General features: G+C 33.7%; 1 protein-coding gene across 3 annotated transcripts in view; it reads right to left on the bottom strand.

Annotated features, from left to right (window-relative positions):
• Positions 1–20,634, bottom strand: part of SCN9A (sodium voltage-gated channel alpha subunit 9) — a 159,817-nt gene that overhangs the window by 98,136 nt on the left and 41,047 nt on the right. The window contains exon 1 of one of the 3 annotated variants that reach the window (XM_072810933.1): positions 18,132–19,157. The exons of the other annotated variants lie outside the window; for them this stretch is intronic. The gene's annotated coding sequence lies outside the window, so the exon portion shown is untranslated. Of the gene's footprint in view, positions 1–18,131; positions 19,158–20,634 lie in introns of those variants that run through there. 3 annotated transcript variants of the gene reach the window in all.

Here is a 20,634-nt window from a genome sequence, read left to right as displayed (position 1 = left end):
CACTAAGCATCTGAGCATCTGCTTACAATCATGGTCTGTCTTGGAAAGTAAGCTGAAGAGACTCAGATCAGATTCCATCATCATCCTCTAGTTTGGAGGGTATAGAAGTCACTGCCTCCTATCTTGATGATGGGAATAAATAATGTATCCAAACTTTTTGAGGAGAATTCTGTAATATCTATCAAACCCTTAAATATGATAATTCATTTTTATTGCTAAATAACCTCCCTTCTAGAATTTATCCAGAAGCAATAATCTCAGATGTCCTCAAACATTTATGAAGATGTTTACTTCAGATGTTTACCATAATATTGAAAAATTATAATCAACCTAAAAGCCTAATAGGGTTCCGTAAAATAAAAAATGAACATATAATGAAAAACTGAGTGGCATTTGAAGAACACTTTTAAAAACTATTTAATGAATTATAAAAATCTTCTAATGGGTAACTGATGTATGTGTTACATATACACATACCTGTATATTCATCTCAATTTTTAATTTTACTTTCTTTATACTTTTCTTTATTTTTCAAATTTTTATAATGGAAATGTCATGCATTATTGCCCAAAAAAATACTTTGAAAGGATGCACTTAAATTTATTTCACTTGAATCTAATAAATTTAATGAAATCAACATTTTTTAATTTAAAACTTTGAAAAATAATAGTATCATATTTCCACTTATTAATATTACTAGGACTACGCTTTCTTTTGAATATTGTACATATTGTACATTTTGGTGTTCTCATGACGATTCTATCCAGCTACTGTTAACCTCAATATTAGATGATACTTACACAATTACTGAAAACCAAAAGTAAAGGTATAATCCCTGTATCTAGGATTTCTCACAGTTAAAGTAGATATAAAAAATTTATTCTGAACTCCCTTATCTATGCATGCATACATGTACTATCTATCATCTATTTTTTCTTCATACATTTTTCCAGTCAAGACTTCAATTTCTAATTTATGACTTCTAACCCATGTGTTTTTCACCCCTTGGCTTTCAAATTCCCAATGCAATGAAAATAAAGATGGAGTAGGGAAAATTTTCATGATGTCACTGAAGACCAGAGAAGACACTAAAGAGTTTTCACAAATCTGAAGAAGAGAGAGCATATAGGATTACCTAAGTGAGGAAATTAGCAGAAGCCACAGCCTACATACTCATCTGAGAGAGTTAGAGAAAAAAATATTCCCATCCAGCAAAGAAGTCATAGAGTTGGCCCATGGGTTAAGTAGGTCAGAAAACAAGTTGAGTAAGGATTATCTACCCAACAATGTCGCAGGCCACATTTCTCCACTTCCTCCTTTATATCTAAGTGTGAGGCAGTGGGATTTATCCTCAGGTTAAACCAAAACATTAATCTCTGAATTAATTGACGTAAGATCCCTAAAGTGTTCATTTCCATTTTTCCTAGAAGCAGGGTAGAGTCAAGGGGAAAACAGGCTCTTTGTTGATTTTCTTTTTTTAATTTACTACCTTTTTCTCATGTTTTTAAATTTTTATTTCTATTTCTATTTTAAATATAATTTTCCACTGAATAATTCCTCAAATTATTTTGATAAGTAATTGGGTACAAATTACAAAGCAGCATATAAAAAACTAGTATCTGTGAATGCTGGCCCATGCAATATGAAATAATACGCCATAAAAGAGTTCTGGGGCTAAATTTGGAAGATACTGGAGTAGAAAACAAGCAAATTTCTCTGCCACTAAACTATCAGAGACTTTTTACATTTAAGAGTTTGATAGAGTTGATATATGGCCGACTTTGACTCTGCTAGATCATAGAACTCTTTTTTTAGTGGTTCCTTTTTTATTTTGATGATGTTAGAAATGATAAATTATGAAATATTTCAAACACACAGAAAGTATAGGAAATACTAGATTTAACAAACTTTAACAGTTTCCCATATTTGTTTTGGATCTTTAACTTTTTGTTTTTTGAAGAAATAAAAATATTCAGTTATAGTTGAAGCCCCCTCACCATTCTCAACTCAATTATCTTCACTCCTCACTCATTTCCTAAGGGTAACCTCAAACTGGTACAGAACTCTTTGTATTTCACATGTTAATTTCTCCTGCGTTTTTCAGAAGACAGTTTGGAAACACTGTTTTGAATAACAATGGAACAATTGTTTGATGCAAAAATGGTAAAATTGAACCTAGTTTAGTATCCCGTGGCTTTGCTAAATTTACTCTTATTACCCCTGATATTTTGGTAGATTACTTAGGATTTTCTCTGAAGGTGGACTCTTCTTGCCTTTTCCTTACCCATATCCTAAAATTTAGCCTACCAGACATATACACACCACACAGCCACATACACAAAGCTTGCAGGTATTCCCCCAACAAGGCAGGATTTGTTTGGGAAACAGACCTACACAAAGACAGAAGCAACCCTAAACAGCAACATAGTCTTTCATTCATAAATATTAATAGATAATTAAGGATGAATTGGTAATCAAGGCCTATCAAATATAAAATTGAAAGACTGAGATGAACAGACCATACTCCTAACTCTAGAAGAAAGGAAACATTTAGCAAACATAGGGTAATAAATAAGAGGTTAAAATTAGTATTTTCAGAGAAGTTTGAGAAGATAAGCTCCTAGTGAAAAGAACAGGTTATTAGAAAAAAAGGAACTGAAAACAATAAAAATTCTTGGTAACTGGAGGCATAATCATCAAAATAAAAATTTCAATAAAGTATTTGCTAAAAAGACATCAGAATTTTAGTTATTTTCCACAGGTACTTCACCAGGAGGGGTACAAGTGAGAATTCTCAGGTGTGTGAGAGCTGATCTGTGTGATGGTCACACAGGTACATATATATGAAAAAAATTCAGTGTTCTGTACTTTAGATTTGTGTCAATACAGTAGAACAAGGGAAAACTCAAAACAAAATTTAGATGTGGAATTATTTAGGAAGTCCTAGCATCAGTTTCAAAAAAGGGAGCAGCAAATGGAAGAAAGAAAATACAAGAAATGATATAGGAAACTTATTCAAGAGTCACCTGGCTGAAAAGCATGGAAGAGGTTCAATTAAAAAGATCATTCTAGTGAAAATTTAGTACTCCAATAATAAAGACAAGGTTTTGAAAAAGAAATCTCTGTATTAGACCCATTATTTATATAATCGGGTAAATGAAATAATTTGAAATTTATTTTGTTAATAACTCTTTCAAAGTCTTAATATGTCACACTGCAAAATCCCACAGGGTAAGGAATGTGTCTTCTACTTTCTCTCTTAAATGAATATGGAATGCTTTTTTAGGTGCCACCTATGGCTGGCTTGCTAGATGTGTGATTTTCAATAATATCAAGTATCACTGAATCTGATGCCAATTCTTCCATAATTAGGTTTAGAAATCGGTATTATGTTATACCAAGAACCCGTAGTATGGAATTAATAAGTATTATTTCCTACTATTTTCTTAACGACTATGTTTTAAAAGCTCTTTTCACTTATGTTAGGTAATAGTAAGAAGGCAGCTTGTCCCTATTGCTGCCTGAAATGCATATGTCAAAGTAAAGGTATACTCCACTGTGATTCTAAACCACAATGTATAAAAGAATCAACCATGTAACTTAAAAAAAAAAGCAGCTGTCAGGGCTTACCCAAATAATTTTGCTGAAACAAACTTCTAGTGGGAGGATCTAAGCTTTTCTACTTTTTAAAAAATATTTTTTATTTATTTATTTGTGAGAGACGTAAAGGCAGAGACACAGGCAGAGGGAGAAGCAGGCTCCATGCAGGGAGCCCGACATGGGACTCGATCCTGGAACTCCGAGGATCATGCTCTGAGCCAAAGGCAGATGCTCAACCGCTGAGCCATCCAGGCGTCCCACTTTTCTACTTTTTAAAAAACATAAATGATTGATATGAACCTCCTTTTAAGAACCACTTCAAACCAACAAATGCACTAAAGTGAAAACATCTGATGAATACAACTTAGTAACCAGGTTTTATTACTTAATAAGAGAAAGCAAATTTAATTTAAGGCGCACAAAAACTTTTTGGATTTTGTTTTATTTGAAGAGTAAGAATGTAAAACATCAAAGTTTAAAATTTCCATTTTAAAATTGAAAGGATAAACATAAACTCCATTCAAGAAAAGCAACACACACACACACACGGGAATATTACTCAGCCATCAAAAATAATGAAATCTTGCTGTTGGCAACCATGTGGATGGAGCTAGAGTGTATTATGCTAAGTGAAATATGAAATTCTCATATGATTTTTTTTTCTTCATCGGAGTTCCTATCGAATGGGCATACTTTTTTTTTCCATCTGAGGAAACCCTTGTTTTCTACCAGAGAAATGGGCAGAGGCCTCTCTCTGGAACTCAGCTGGAGGGATGTCACCCTCCTGGGGAGCCCCACTGTCTGCAAATATCCCAGAGCAGGCCCAGCCTGCCGTGTTCCTTTGTTGGGACAGAAAGGGAATGGAATCCTACCAGTAGGTGAAAAGGGCTGGAGAGAACACCAGGGATGGGCCCATCCTTCTCCCTACAAAGGCCTTAATGCAAAAGGGAGAGGGGGGGGAATTAAAGAAACAAAACAGAAGAACATAAGGGAAGGGAAGGAAAAACCGTAAGAGACACTTAACTCTAGGAAACAAACTAAGGGTTGCTGTAGGGGAAGTGAGGAGGGATGGAGAAACTAAGTGATGGGGATTAAGGAGGGTATGTGATGGAATGAGCAGTAGGTATTATATACAACTGATGAATCCCTAAATCCTACCCCTGAAACTAATGATACATTCTATGTTAACTAAATTGAATTTAAATAAAAAAATTTTAAAAAGAGAAAAGCACCACATATTTGAACTCTGAATCTGTTAGCCTCAGTTAAAGAAAGAAAAGTGGAATGAAGAAACACAAAGAATAATGAGAAACGACACTGAAGCACTGAAGGAAGATGATAAACCAAGGGATGTGAGATTAACAAAAATATCCTCTGTCCCTTAGTATAGTCACAGCTCTAAAATCCAAGACAATGAAAGAGCAAAGCAAATTCGTCATCATGTTAATTTTTAGTTTTAATTCTCAACATTTATTTTTATTTTTTTTAAAATTATTTCTCAACATTTTAAGCATCACTCATGTTGCTCACATTCCTTTATCCCTATTAGGCCTGGAAACCCCATTTTTATATCCTTTATTCTCTCTACTTTCCTTTGAGGCATGGGATACTCCTTGCTAGAATGCCCTTAACACTCACTCATCCTTCAAACTGGTCAGCTCTTATGTGACCTCAGATAACTTGCTGCTAACAAAAATTGGGCCTCTGAGGGTGGGAGGGAAGGACCTTCTCCCAGTGAGTCAGGGCCCGTGCGGGCTGGCTGGAGTGCCCTCCCATCTGCTCCCCAGAGCCCTCCAGCGTGGCCCCCTGAGGTCACCAGGCACTTCTGGCCCTCCCAGGAGGGTGGGGTTTGTCTCCAGCTTCTCTGCTTGAGCTGCCATCTCATCCAGTGCCTTGAGTAGACGGAATGGAACACTGATAATAAAATGTCTTTCAAAAATAACAATGACAAAAAAAAAAAAGAAAAGAAAGAAAGAAAAAGAAAAAAAGAAAAAAAAACCCTGTAAAACTGTAAAATAACTAAGAGCTGCATCTAGTTTTTTTAAGTATTTTTTTAAAAGTCAATCTTCCGTGGTGCCTATAGTCAATAATACTGTATTGAATATTTGAAAGTTGCTGAGAGTAAACCTTCAAAGTCCTCAACAGAAGAAGAAAAAAGAAAAAAATTTAACTATGTATGATGTCAGATGGTAACTACTTATTGTAGTGATCATTTCACAGTGTATACAGATACCAAATCATTCTGTTATACACCTGAAAGTTACATATTACATGCCAGTTATACCTCAATTTTTTTCAGGAATAAATGACAACACTACAAAAAAGAAAAAGATATTAAAAGAAACATGTTTATTTTATCAACATAAGAATGAAAGGTATGTATTCATTACTTTATGAATATTATTTAGGAATGTATACACTTTTTATTTTTTTATTTTTTATTTTTATTATTATTATTATTATTTTTAATTTATGATAGTCATCACAGAGAGAGAGGCAGAGACACAGGCAGAGGGAGAAGCAGGCTCCATGCACCGGGAGCCCGATGTGGGATTCGATCCCGGGTCTCCAGGATCGCGCCCTGGGCCAAAGGCAAGTGCCAAACCGCTGCGCCACCCAGGGATCCCTGTATACACTTTTTAAAAATGAGTTTCTAGTTTCTTTTTAAATTTGAGTTTCTGCAAGACATTGGGAATATGGCTTAATTTCCAAAATGTAAAGTAGATGAAATCCTTCAGGAATAGTTAACGTACACCATGAAGTACATTGGTATTCAATACGAAAAATGCAAACTGGTTCCAGTAGCTCACAGATAAATAATCATCTTGACCTGAACATCACAATCCCTGTTCTACCTTTTATAGCTATTGACCCTGTTCAGATGACTTAACTTTTTTGAATTTCAGTTTCCTACTTTGAAAAATGGTATTTTATTAATATCACTGCCTCAAAGAGTGGCTAGGACTGGGATGGTTAAGTATGTGTAAAGTACTTAGAAGAGAGTTTTGCAAATTGTTATCCTGAAAAAAGTAGTTTTGTTAATAATATTAACTTGTCCTTCCATCTGAATTCCTTGTTTTGAACAATTTCATCATGCATCTATAATTAAGATCTATTAATTCCATTAATCTTGAGGATAATTCAGTTTATAGGAATTACTAGCCTCTTAAACATGAAACATATTTCATATATATATATATATATATATTCCCATAGAATTCTAATATAATACAAGCAGAGTTTTGGTCTAGAATAATGATTCAAGTGTAAGTTCTAGAGGTAGAAAGCCTGGAGTTTAAATCTTGGATTTACCATTTACTAGCTATGTATGTGACCTTGGATGTCGAACTTATGTACCCACTCTGAGCCTAAGATCATTGGACCATTTAAAACCAGTTACTTTGTAAAATATAATGTTAGACATAGCCCTAGGATAAATACCGATCACTCAGAGGTTTGGATTGCTGCTGCATTTCCTTTATTTGATGAAATTCCCATTAATTTATTTTTGTTGCCTTGAACTTTATATGAAAACTTGAAAATATTTTTTTAATTAGACCAGTTATGGGCTCAATAGACATATGAGTAAGATTTTTTTTCTTTAATTGAATTGGTATTTCTGAACAAGCTCAAAAGGAAATGAATTCTTCTACTTGGTTCATCTTCTAAGAAGCATTTAAATATCCTTAATGGAATCAGACTACAAGAATGATCCCTTCTTTCAAGCAAGAAATATCACAGGTAATGTCTCTAGAGTTTTAGGGTCTCTGGATGCCTGCTATGACTCAGAACAGACTATTGCTCTGGAAACTATCTTCCTGGAATCAAATATCAAGAGCAGCTTCCAGGAAGCTGCTTTCGGGGATTCCATTAGTCCTCAGGGTCCTATGAAATTTTCTACATAGGGACAGCCCCTGGGAGAGAGACTGGGTTCCCCTACATACTTAGAAACCAAATTGGGAATCTCCCAGAAATCACTTTAGTGAACCCCAAAAGCAATTCTTACGTAAATGACTGAAAGGAGAAAATGTGGGCTGTGCCCATTATCTTATGCTGGCAAAGGTCCCAGTGGCCTCTATTACCTTCTTGGCTCCATGGCAGGTACCTAATACTGGAACACTAAATTGCAGTCCCCAGTTGATTCATTAATGTCACAGTGTCAACTCCATTGTGGTTCAGATAGGATATGTATTATGTCCATATACTTTTGCAATATGAATTATGCTTTGGTAATGATTATTATTGGCATACTTTGTCTTACATATGAAATCTACATTTAAAGAATGGGATTAATTATTCTCTTAAAAATATTTCCCATAGAATTGTTTTAGCAGTAAATTGAGAACTTTCAACATTTCTTATAGAAAGCAAGTAATATTTTAATTTCTTGTGTAACTGTGATTAGAGAGATTAAGATAGGATATTTCCACATTTTAAGTAGAATAATTACATATATATGACTCTATCATAATCTCAGACTCTTTTGATTTCTCTCAGAGTCTCTCACCTATAGATAACTTAAATTCTATGGATATAAAATTAAAATTGGTTCAATAAACCATTAAGAGCTGTCAAAATCTGAATCAAATTAGGTCCTATCTAAATTATTTAAGACAGTGGACCAATGTAAAAATAAGTAAAATAGAATATTTTATTGATGCTGACTGTTGTCAAATGAAAAACTGCTTTGAAAATGTCACTTCTCTGGAAATAAAGAGTGATATTTTCCCATAGGTAAAATCTTGGCTGGAGTACTATTAATTTTTAAAGTATTCTCAAGGTACCACAGAATCTATACATGAGCATTTTTCAAAAGCACTGTAAAATAAATCATAGCTAACATCAGCAGTGATAACTCATGTTGATAATATGTTCCCTTTTCTTTTTAAAGATTTTTAAAATTTATTTATTTATTTATTTATTTATTTATTTATTTATTTATTGAGCACGCATGAGTGGGGGGGCGGTAGGGGCAGAGGAAGAGGGAGAGAGAGAATACTAAGCAGACTCTGGGCTGAGCATGGAGCCCAACCCAGGGCTTGATCTCAAGACTCTGAAATCATGACCTGAGCCAAAATCAAGAGTGGGACACTTAACCAATTAAGCCACCCAGGCTCAGTATATGTTCAACAATAATATGTTCCCTTGATATGATGAGAATTGTACTTTCTTTGTATAGCCTTTCTCCCCAAAACCCCTAATTTTGATCTAATGATAAAAAAAATCAGAAAAATTCCAATTCAGGGACATTCTACAAAATACCTTGACCAACGTTACTTCAAATTGTCAAGGTCATCAAAAACAAGGGAAGTCTGAGAAATTGCCTCATCCTAATTATGCCTAAGGAGATAATGATGGTTAAATGCAATGTGGTATCCTGGATGTAATCTTGGAGTAGAAAAAAAAAAAAGGAGAGTGAGGAAAAACTGAGGAAATCTGCATTAAGGACATTAGTTAATAATAATAATGTATCATTATGGTTTTATTACTTGTGACAACTGCACCATACTAATGTATGTCTTAATACAGGGGAACTGGGTAGGGACTCCTTCAGAACTTTCCATACTGTCTGCACCATTATTCCATAAATCTATTTCAAGATAAAAGGTACATGTAAAAATAGATATCACAGATATAGAATTATACTAATATACGTAAAGTTAACAACATTCCAGCAAATTTGAAGTAAATATATTGCCATTATTTATAATGTACCTAAGTGATTAACAGTCTAATTAAAATGGGTTATAATTAATATATAAAAATATTTTACACAGTACAAAATAACAACACTTTGATCAATAAGAGGTTCATTAGAAATGCTGATCAACTTTTTAAAGTTATTATGCTTGAGAGGATAATTTTCTATAAATGTGTTCTCTTGGGTAAGGAATGAGCTTACAACTTAAAAACATAGAAATAGACTGGAGTCACAATGTCTGAGTCCTAATTATACTTGAGAGTCATTATGACTAAGTAGGCCAAAAAATAAATCTGCAAGGGATTCTGTGTGCATTCCCTTTTAGAAAAATGGTAATTTAACTTACCTGGTAGTGTTAAACACAAAAACTATTTTTTAAGTTGTTAAATTAATACTTTATTATGTATTAATCTTCATGATTCTTTTAACATACAAAGGTTCTGTTTTGATTTTTGTGTTACTTTAAGAACTGCGGTGTAACACTGAAATGAAAGAAAGCAATTGACTCAGAAATTCTCCTTTTACTGATGTGTGAACACTTGATAACATGACCAAAACAAGGCAACAGATGACTCCACTATGGCTGCCAGGGGTATATCTAACCATTTCCGATATCCATAAAGGCCGCTTTGGTCACCTGGCATTTTAAAAACTCCTATTAATTCAATGACAATATGTCACAATTTTTCCATTACTAAAATCTAAAATGCCATGATAAAAAAGAATGACATCATCAGGAGAGATGGAAGAGGCAATGTTCACTTCCAATACAAACTATTACGATCTGTACTCTCTTCCATGAGAACTGAAAAACTTCCAGAATGAGTCTTTCCAGCCTCAGTGCAGAAGAATATCAAGATCATACAAATCCTCTATGTTAACAACAAGGAAGATAAAGCTGACACATCTGACGACAAGAGGAAATGCCCTTTAGTCATCCAGTTGCTCAGCTAATTGCATAAGAAAATGAACACTGCTTTAGAAAACTCAATCTAGAGAATATAGGGAAAAGATAATCATTAAACCAGGTTTAGAGTCCACTCCTATCTGCTCTCTGAATTGTAATTAAAAAAAAATCTCTCAATAGTTTTTCATTTTACTGAGATTTGAACACTTGACAGTATCACTGGAGGAAATCAGAGAGAGATAGACCTTGGCTATGAAAATACACTTGACAGTCTGGTTCTATCCTTAGCAGGATGACCCTAGCATTTACATTGCGAAACAAGATTTTTTTTTGTCAAGAATAAATGCTACATCACATTGGACACCAAGATAACAGGTATAATCTGGGACTGTTCTGGACCAGTCTAGATATATATACACATCTTGTTTTGAGAGATCCTAGGAGAACTTACCAAATAGGATCTAAAATCCTGGTTCTGCTTTGTAATACATCTTTTTAAGGGAGCATATGAAACTAATTGTATTTTTTTAAGATTATGTATTTATTTATTCATGAGAATCACAGAGTGAGAGGCAGAGACACAGGGAGAGGGAGAAGAGGCTCCCTCTGGGGAGCCCAATGCGGGACTGGATCCCAGGACCCTGTCATCACAACCCGAGCCAAAGGCAGATGCTCAACTACTGAGCCACCCAGGTGCCCCGAAACTAATTGTCTTGATCATAATTCTTTATCAAGGTATGCCCCAGTTACCATCTGCTTTTCTGAAAGACAGATTTTATGGCTGCACAGAAGTACTAAAATAAACATAAATAGAACTTAAACCTTAAATCTTAAATTCTTAGGATTTGGGGCTCCTGGGTGGTGCAGTCAGTTAAACATTCCCCTCTTGATTTCAGCTCCGGTCATGATCTCAGGGTCCTGGGATCAAGCCCCATGTCCATCTCTGCACTTAGTGGAGAGTTTGCTGGAGATTTCTCTCTCCCTCTCCCTCTGCCCCTCCCCCATGCATGTTTTCTCTCTCTCTCTCTCTCTCTCTCTCTCTCTCTCTCTCTGCCTAAAATAAATAAACAAATCTTTAAGAAAAAAATCTTAGGATTTAGTCGTAGTGACATACTAGTGTTGGGAAATCCTGTATCTTGATTAAACGGCATCCTAGTGAGTTGCAGAGCTGGGGAACCTCAAAAACAAGATTCCCAACTTTGGGCTAAAGGCTGGAAGCACCATGAATCATATCCAAATACTGCTTGGCACTGTATTTAATCTGCAATAAAAGGGCTGTCTTGAAATTTGTCTTATTTTGGTCAAAATAAATACACAATTTTTAGCTCTGATTTTGGGAAACCCTCCAATACTTTGTGAATATCAGTTTATCATTTTAGAAAACTATCAATTTTCGAATTGCTGACTGTTCTACCACTAACATTTTACCTTACCCTTTGCCCAGTGTAGGTGCGGTAAAACCAATGATTATAATCCATCATACTCAAGAATTTAGGTGATGGACATATTATTTGCTCTGTTACCTGAAATTTCAAAATTAACCAAAATTTTTACATTTAAGTAGGCAGTAAAGAGACTGGAATTAAGACAGCCTTTATGCATCTACACACACTCTTATTTCCTCAATATAATATCTCCATTTGCTTTTAACTTTATATAGTTTCTTACAATGTCATCAGAAGTAAACAGTTAAATATAGTACAACCTTATCAATTAAGTGCATATCTTCATGATAAATTTATCCAGTCCATTTCTCTAGAAAGCTTATCTGAACCCAGGTAACTGTCCCCAAGCCCCCAAGCCCTGCTAACTCAGTTATTTCTCATAGAATTAACGGGCTTTCCCTGACAAAGTGGGCCAGGTGCGCTTATCTGTGTCACCCTTTAACTACAGCCCATAAATACCTTTACTTAACTATTAGAATTAGATGTCTCTAGGAACTTCTAAAATTATGAAATCCTAAGGAGCTGAGTATCCTTAGCTTGTAATTGTGCTTGGAAGAATGTACACATGCCACTTGACAATTTTCTGACAAAATGATAATATAGTCTGATGATAATATATTACATATATTATTCTGATGATAGTCTGAAAATTCAGAATACTAAAGGGAGTAAAATATCCTTCTAGAGTGAGGGAACTCTATGTTTTTATCCCAGTGCTGCTTGCACGGTTTGTTTAGTTTGGAGCATTCATTGGACTACATATTTAGGATATATGTATTTTTATATAAGTATACTGTATCTCATGAAAAGTTTAAAAAGACAAATGTGAAATTAAAAAAAAATTTTCAGAAAAGGCAAACAGAGAATTCATCACTGCACTAAATATACATTAAAGAAACATTTTAGGCAGAATGAAAAGATCCTAAAAGCAGAAGAATGGAAGCACAGAAAGAAAGGAGTATCAGAATGGGTGTGTCTGTGTATATAAAAAAAATTTACTCGACAAAAGAGAACAAGGACTATACAAAGCATTAATGATATCTTATGGATTTTACGACTATGTAGGATAAAATGCATAAATGAATTCCAGCTTGTATATTTTCTTAAATTCATCAATTTGTATATACAAACTAGATTTTCTTTAATCTTATTTGATTTTCAATTATTTTGTCTACAATATTTGACTGGTTTTATTAAGAAGGCATTGTTCTCAGACTTTTTTAAAAAGCAGATGGAATTTTTCTCTTTGGTAGAAAATACTGTCCATGAAGACTCTTAGAGTATACCATTGTAAGATATTACTTTTTTTCCCAAGTAGTCTTATTTTGAAAGATCCTTCACTAACTGAAAATTAGAGAATAATTTTTAAACAACCAGTTGAAATAATAACTGAAATAATCAGTTGAATTATTGTAATACTACTATGTGTATTAAAATGTATTTTTATTTTTTAAAGATTTTATTTATTCATGAGAGACACACAGAGAGAGGCAGAGACACAGGCAGAGGGAGGAGCAGGCTCCATGCAGGGAGCCCGATGTGGGACTCGATCCTGGGACTCCGGGATCACACCCTGAGCCGAAGGCAAACGCTCAACTGCTGAGCCACCCAGGCATCCCTAAAATTTATTTTTAAATGCCATCATATTAATTGCTAGCAGTATTAATGGAATATGCTTGTAAATTTCTCTTTATTAAGCTATAAAAGAGTAAAACAAGACCTAAATATTATTACTTTCAAATTACTAAATCAAAATGAAGGTAATCCTAATTTTAAGATCATCCCTCAGTAGAAGGTACAAATAATGACTGCTATATGTGTGAAATCATGTGATGCTAACATCCTTTTAATACTAATTCTACTTAATCGACTCCTCAACAAATATTTTAAAAATGATTACTAAGTGCCAGACACTATGCCAGGTGCTGGGGACAAAAATACAAATTAGGCAGCCTTGGTGCTTGTCCTCTGGGACCCCTGGTCTATTGGGAAATAAAGTCAAATAAACAAATGCAATCCCCCTATCATTCAAAAGTAATGACAATATACAAGAACGGCATCAGACTTGGGCTTCGGAGGGAAGATTTAGGTCAGAGAGAGAAGATGAGTAGAAGCCAGCTGAGCTGTACTATGACTCACATCCTTGATAAATCCTCTCTCTTGACACTCTTCATTCATAAGATTATTTATTAACTAACTGCTTGGTGTGGTCCGGAAGCTGTCTTTGTCATCTTCTAGGTTTATCCCTGCTTTCTTGTCTTCACCACTCTCAGCTTTTCTAAACAATAAAAAAATTATCTTTGTCTTTGTACTTCCATGGAATTTGAAATGTATAACTTCACAAACTGTTTACATTCCATTCCTAGATTTATCTAAACTAGTGTAATTTAAGATTTAAAATGTTTGCACATAGCTTGTAGAGATTAAATCATGATTTAACTATATTGTAGATAATATCAACCAAAGTTCCTTCATCCTATCATTTTTTTTTTACCTCAGGTTTGGAGTTAAACTCCCCAGAGCACAGACAATTATCATCATTGGCCATACGAAGCCTATCATAATTATTATTCTTTTCCTTCATCAGCCGCATTCCATTCCCTGCTACTTTAGCATCTTCTCATTCTCATTGTAAGGCAAGCATCCTAGTATAGTTTACTATACATCTTTGCACTATGTTTTCTTAAAAATTGAATATTATCTTGGATGTTATATCTTAAATTTACATAAATTTCATGTCATATGACTCATTTTATTTTTATAACTAAGCACTATGGTTTTAAAGATCTATCCATGTTACTATAAATAATTCTAATCTGTATTTCTAACTACTGCATAATGTTCCAACATATATTATCAGATATGCTGCCTCTTTGCTCTTAGAACACTTGGGTGCCATCTAGACCTCCCCCCCATCCTTCCCGAAACCGAGAGACAGATCCATATGGCCCATAGCTTACGCAACTTTTTACGGGGGGGGGGGGGGGGGATTGAGAACAAAATGCATATTACAAAAAAAGCTAGATATAAAAATGCATATTTATTAAAAGTGAGTTCAGAAATTAAATGGATTTCCATTTTTTAAAAAAACTAACCAATATCACAAACACCACAAGTTCCAAAATTTAACTCCCTAGCACACTTAATACTTTTTCTCCATGTTTGGCTTCATGCTCTGGTTATCTCTTCATAGGGCAACGGGTTTTGTAAATACAGGGAATAGAGGCACACTTATCTTTCCTTTAACATAACTAGTTGAAATATAGGAATGTGTATGTATTAATTACTGATAGTTGGGCAAAGTTCTTTGATCTCTACAACTCATTATTGGTAAAAGCATATAAATTTTTAAAAATACTGTCAAATTTGCGAATGCCTCCATTTAGTTCCTTTCATAGATGAGCTATAAAATAACAGGATTTCAAATATCCTAGTCCAATGGTTTATCTTAAATACTTTGAATTAACTACTTTCTAACCACTTTGTCATCAATGTCCTCAATATAGTGATGTATAATGAGTTCTGTGTTATCTCATGCATTGGATATTTCATGGCAAACCAACATCAAATTTAAATCTTTTTTCCTCAACATATTTATATGATTCACTCTTCTTTAACCGGATTACCAAACACCAAGAATCTATTTAATACGTCTTTAAGAAATACCCTTCTTCCTTTTAGTGAAATACTATTTCTCACTTTTGCTTCTGAGATAACAAAACATTTTGTTATATTTCATTGCTCAATGTTAATATAATTTATTCATTTCCTTGCTTTTTATACTTTTTTATATACCACTAATCTTGTATCTGAATTCTCTCAGTATTTTAATACAAAAAAGTTAAAGATAACAAAAAAGTGCTTTTTCTATGTGTAATATATATATATAGTATGTTCAATAATTTGTAATTTGCAATTTTAAACTTAAAATACTTTTATACACTTTCCAAACTGGAGCTAAACTGTCATTTTTTGCTTTATCACATTCATGATTAAGTCTTGTACTTCATTGATATTTGGTTTTCTCAACAAAATCTTTAAAGGTCTATCTTAGAATTTCATTGTACCTAATTTGTGTAGCTTGGAAAGCTTTGTAACAGGCAGGGTACATAAAAGAAAATTCCAAGTTTGGAATTTGTGTTTAAATATGTCTATAAAATGCAGTAAGAAAATGCAATAAGAAAAAAATGCAACTATTGAAAAATACCAAGTAATCACAGTTTCAGATACTGGGAAGAGAGTTTCTTTCTTCTCCATCAAGATTAAAGGAAATCCTGTGCATGGCATCTGTTCTATATACTTAGTGTTTTTCTAAGAATGTGGATGATAAATGTACATGAAAGTGACTACAAACCACATAAATACATCCCACTGAATCCCCGTTAAATGTATCTCCAACTGAACTCCACTTTGCTGCAAACCAGATATGCCCGTAGCCAAACTCTTAACACTACATAATAAGAGGGAAATTATGGTAATAGTTAAGACATCTTACTTTTGTAAATCTTACCAAAATAGCTAACCATGTGAATACATTGTTAAGGCTCCTCCTTTCTCAGTAAACTCACTTGTCACCAGCACAAAATAACAGTCCTGAACAACTCTGCATGTGTCCCTTTATGGAGCTATATAAGAATTACTGGGAAATTGTTTCCTGGGAGCTAACTCCTGGATCCTAGGGTACATATATATTTAATTGAACTAAGCAGTGCCACATTCCTCTCCAGAATGACTTTACTTTTCTATTCTTCCACCAGAGTACGTGAAGGTTCTACATCTCTACATCCTCACCAATCCTTGGCATTATTCACTTGTACATTTACAATATCATCTTCCCAAGGAGGATTTCTCTCAAAATTTTTTTCTTTTACAAGATCTAGAGATCAAAAATCACCTATTTCTGTTGAATTCGCATTGCTCTGGTCTACAATAATGCTGAGCACTCCTTGTATGCCTATTAGCTCTCTGAGTTTCTTCTCATGTAAATTCTTTGTTCTTACCCTTTTTCCAATTTTTCTGTTGTGATTTTTGTCTTTTATGGTTGATAAGTAGGTGTTCCTTGGATATATTAGATTTTTTTGATATATTGGATTTTAATATCTCAGTTTCAGAATTTCAAGTAACTTCTATTCTGTCATTAACTTTCTCAGTAGTATCTTTTCTTTATTGAACACGTACCTTTGTCTTATTGTAGTGCTCTGAAAATATTGCTTAAAATAGCCTTCTCCACCTCTCCTCCCACCAAGATTTCTTATAGTATGTCTTAGTACATATTGAGACAAGTCCTTTTTCTCTTAAGGTCAACTTATCTACAAATGATCATTCATTTTTCTGTTTGATCTATTTCTACAAAAAGCCAACTGAAACTTGTATTTATGAAGAATTTATATATTTACAGTATTGTCTTCCCATCCAAAAGCATAGAATGATTCTCTAATGAGGTAGATAATCTTATCTACATAAGAGTTTGTGTATTTCTAGATATATTATATACTTCATAGCTTTATGTTGCTATTATAAATGACATCCTATTTTTAAAACCATATACAGGGGATCCCTGGGTGGCGCAGCAGTTTAGTGCCTGCCTTTGGCCCAGGGCATGATTCTGGAGTGCCAGGATTGAGTCCCCTCTGCCTGTGTCTCTGACTCTCTCTCTGTGTCTCTCATGAATAAATAAATAAAATCTTACAAAATATAAAATAAATAAAACCATATACATTCTAGTTGGTAATTGCTACCAAGGGACTTTATATTCAGCAACTAATTTTCCTTTCTAATAGTTTGTCAATTTTGTTTTCTGAATAGATGATCATATCATCTAGAAATAAAAACACATTATTTTTTTCTCCTTGCTTTTTCTTTTCTTGGAGCACCAGTAAAGAATATGAGTAACTGTTTTGTGTCAGGTACTGGGTAAGATCCGGGAATTCAATGACAAAAAAGACAAAATGCCATGTCCTCAATTTTAACTGCTTTTTAAAAATACAATCTACTTTTTAGTGCATTACCTTTTGCATTCATATAAGCTCCTCATAATACACTATTTCATAGTTAACTTATGAAATTAGAGAATAGGCATAGTTGCGTCTAAATCATAGTTGGGTCTAAACTGTAGAATTACAATTTCACAAGTTGGAAAAGCACCACAAGTTATCTTTTACCTAGGTGGGGAGGGGATATCCACTATTACTTAGATGGCAACTTATATTCAAACATAAGATGACACTATTTGAAAATTATACTATTTGAAGTAAAAATGCCTTTTTTTGCTTCAAGCATATATAGTGCATTGATTCTAAATATTCAGTCATTCTACGTCTGATTCTACATACATGTCCAACATCAATTTGCTTTGTTTTTTAACCCCAAAGCAAATTATAGATGTGTGCATGCATGTGTGTATGTATATAGGACTACACACACTTACATACACACATACATATATTTTTCCTATCCAACATACAATTTTCCTTCTTACCTGGGGTAAATGAAGATTTCCCACTGTGAGTAGTAATGCGACTGAAGCACTGTCTCTTACTATGGAAATCTAAGGTGAATCTTTCCTTCCCATTCCTGCTAGTAGGGTAAGGCCACGTCTCTTAAACTGTTCCAGATGGATTCACTTGCCTTTTATTTTGACCCTGGAATGAATAAAACCAAGTGAAGGAAGAGCTGGTTGGCATTCCTTTGTGCTGGAGCCTTTAGATGGCTATGGGAAAATCTGGTTGTGGCAGAGTGGTCCAGCAGTCTTTGCCACCTGGGTCAGCCAAACAGCCTCTAGTCCTCCCTTTGGTCTTCTCATTTTCCCATTCAGCTCATCCAACTTCTCAAAGCTTTCCGATAACTCTGTCAGGATCCTGTAACTTCCAATAAGTATCTCTTTGGCTTAAGACAGCAAATGTTTGTTCCTCTTGCTCTCAGCCAATATTCTTGTTTAATATGGGATAATTTCTTTTGACTCACTGTGTAGAAACTAGGCTATGACAAAAACAAGCTAATTTTAGACAGGGCAGTTTTGCTAAGTGATTAAAGTATTTCTTCTGAATTATCTGAAAAATAATTATCTGAGCTCAGAAGTAGCAATTTGGAAGAAAAATAATGTACTCTATAAATGCAGAACCCATTTCATAAGTCTGCATAGTTTAAAAAAGATATGATTATTTTGCTTACAATCTCCATTTAAAGTGTTTCTGCAAAATCAGTAGTCCAAAACTTCTATACAATCTAAATTCAGTCGTTAACACTCACTTTAAATATTCTGCTTTTTTTTTAATATTCTGCTCTTAAAAATAAAAATAATAAATAAATTAACAAGCAAACTGCTCTTTTATCTCTTCCATTATTATTCTTAGCATTTGAAAATGGAACCATTGACATATATATGCAACAAATTTAAACAATTTTCTAATGTGACAGGACCTTAATTCTTCAGTGAGCAGTACAAGGGTTGCCAACCGGCTAGAATAAAACAAAATTTTGATATTTTAAAATCTTCAAAACTAAATTTTCTTTTAAAATACATTTTTAATTCATTTCATTATAAAACATAAAATATACTTTTTCATCTTTAGGAAAGTTGGGGACATATAGGAATATTATTATGAGAAATATATATGCTAATAATAAAATAATTAAAATAACAATCATAGAATGCTATCTTATTTGATCTAGCCCTAAACTAGCGGTTCCCAATTGGGCAATTCTTTCCTACCCACCCTCCCTTAGGGTTGGCTTGCCAGACTTAGCAAATAAAAAAATTATAACATTCAATTAAATTTAAATTATTTCTAGTTCCCTGTGCACATTTTGGGATAAAAATATGCATATAACATACTTATTCCAAAAATGTACATTGTTTATCTGAAATATATTGTCAGTAAGTTATATACATCTTTCCTGAATATTTCCTTAATGATTTGGCTTTCATGAACAGCTCCTTGTTTTACAGAATTTGCTTATAAAATTTCTTGTAATTAAAGTCTATGTTCAATTTAACTTGTAAAGTCTATGTTCTATTTACCTTTATCTACCATAGCAGAACATTCATTAATGAGAAAATTAACTTTATGAGCTGGGATACTGAACACATATTGACATAAAGTCAACAACTCTAAGAAATATGGGTTTTTTGAGGCATTTAGTACTATCTTTCAAGGCATAACTTGCTTTTGCATTCTTGAGGATCAGGTTATATCTCTCAGACTATAACATTTTAAGATGCTGTCCACTGACAAAACATTACTGTAAATTTTTACTCCCTTCTTCTACCACGATAATTCTACTTACTTCCATTCTGTAAGATTATTTAGCAACATCCATATAAAAGAATCAAATTCTTCAGGGGATGAAATTCATTTCAAAATATAATCGTGACAACTGCCATTAAATTATTCTCTTCAAGATGGATTTTTCTCCCCGCTTATTCTTAGGTAATATTCTCCCTTTTAAAAACAACCTTGGCATTTAAGGGATAACATTTTCACTAATTTTCTTTTTTACACATTCCACAAGTTCTTTTAAGAAATGGAGTACACAATACTCAATAACATTCTCTTCTCTTCTTTCAAGCTGCATAATCTTGCTGCTAAAGAGATCACGAAAATCACTACAAATAAGAAACACGTAGACTTCACTCAATGGATACTTTAAAAGTCAGCAAGAATTTGTGGGGGGGACTTTTCATAATTATGATTTCAATGCTTCAAATAAGCTGAGGAGTCTCCCAGCTTCATTTGTTCAAGAGAGCCACTAACTTCTAGAATGCAAAAGAACTGAAGACTATTAAATGCAAAGAAAAAAATGACAAAACTTCTTTTAATTGTTCAGTTTGAACAGAATAAGTGCTGAAATAAGAGAATAATTTCATGACAATTACTGTCACTATAAAGAACATCAAGTACTTTTCATTATGTACAATAGAGCAGAACCATAATACCAGCCAGAGATTCATTTATGCTTTGTTTCAACTTCCAATAAACACT

Source organism: Canis lupus, chromosome 34 (genome assembly GCF_048164855.1).
Source record: "Canis lupus baileyi chromosome 34, mCanLup2.hap1, whole genome shotgun sequence".
Taxonomy (NCBI): Eukaryota; Metazoa; Chordata; class Mammalia; order Carnivora; family Canidae; genus Canis; species Canis lupus.
Note: the sequence above shows the minus strand (reverse complement) of the source record. Positions and strands in the feature narration are given on the sequence as shown.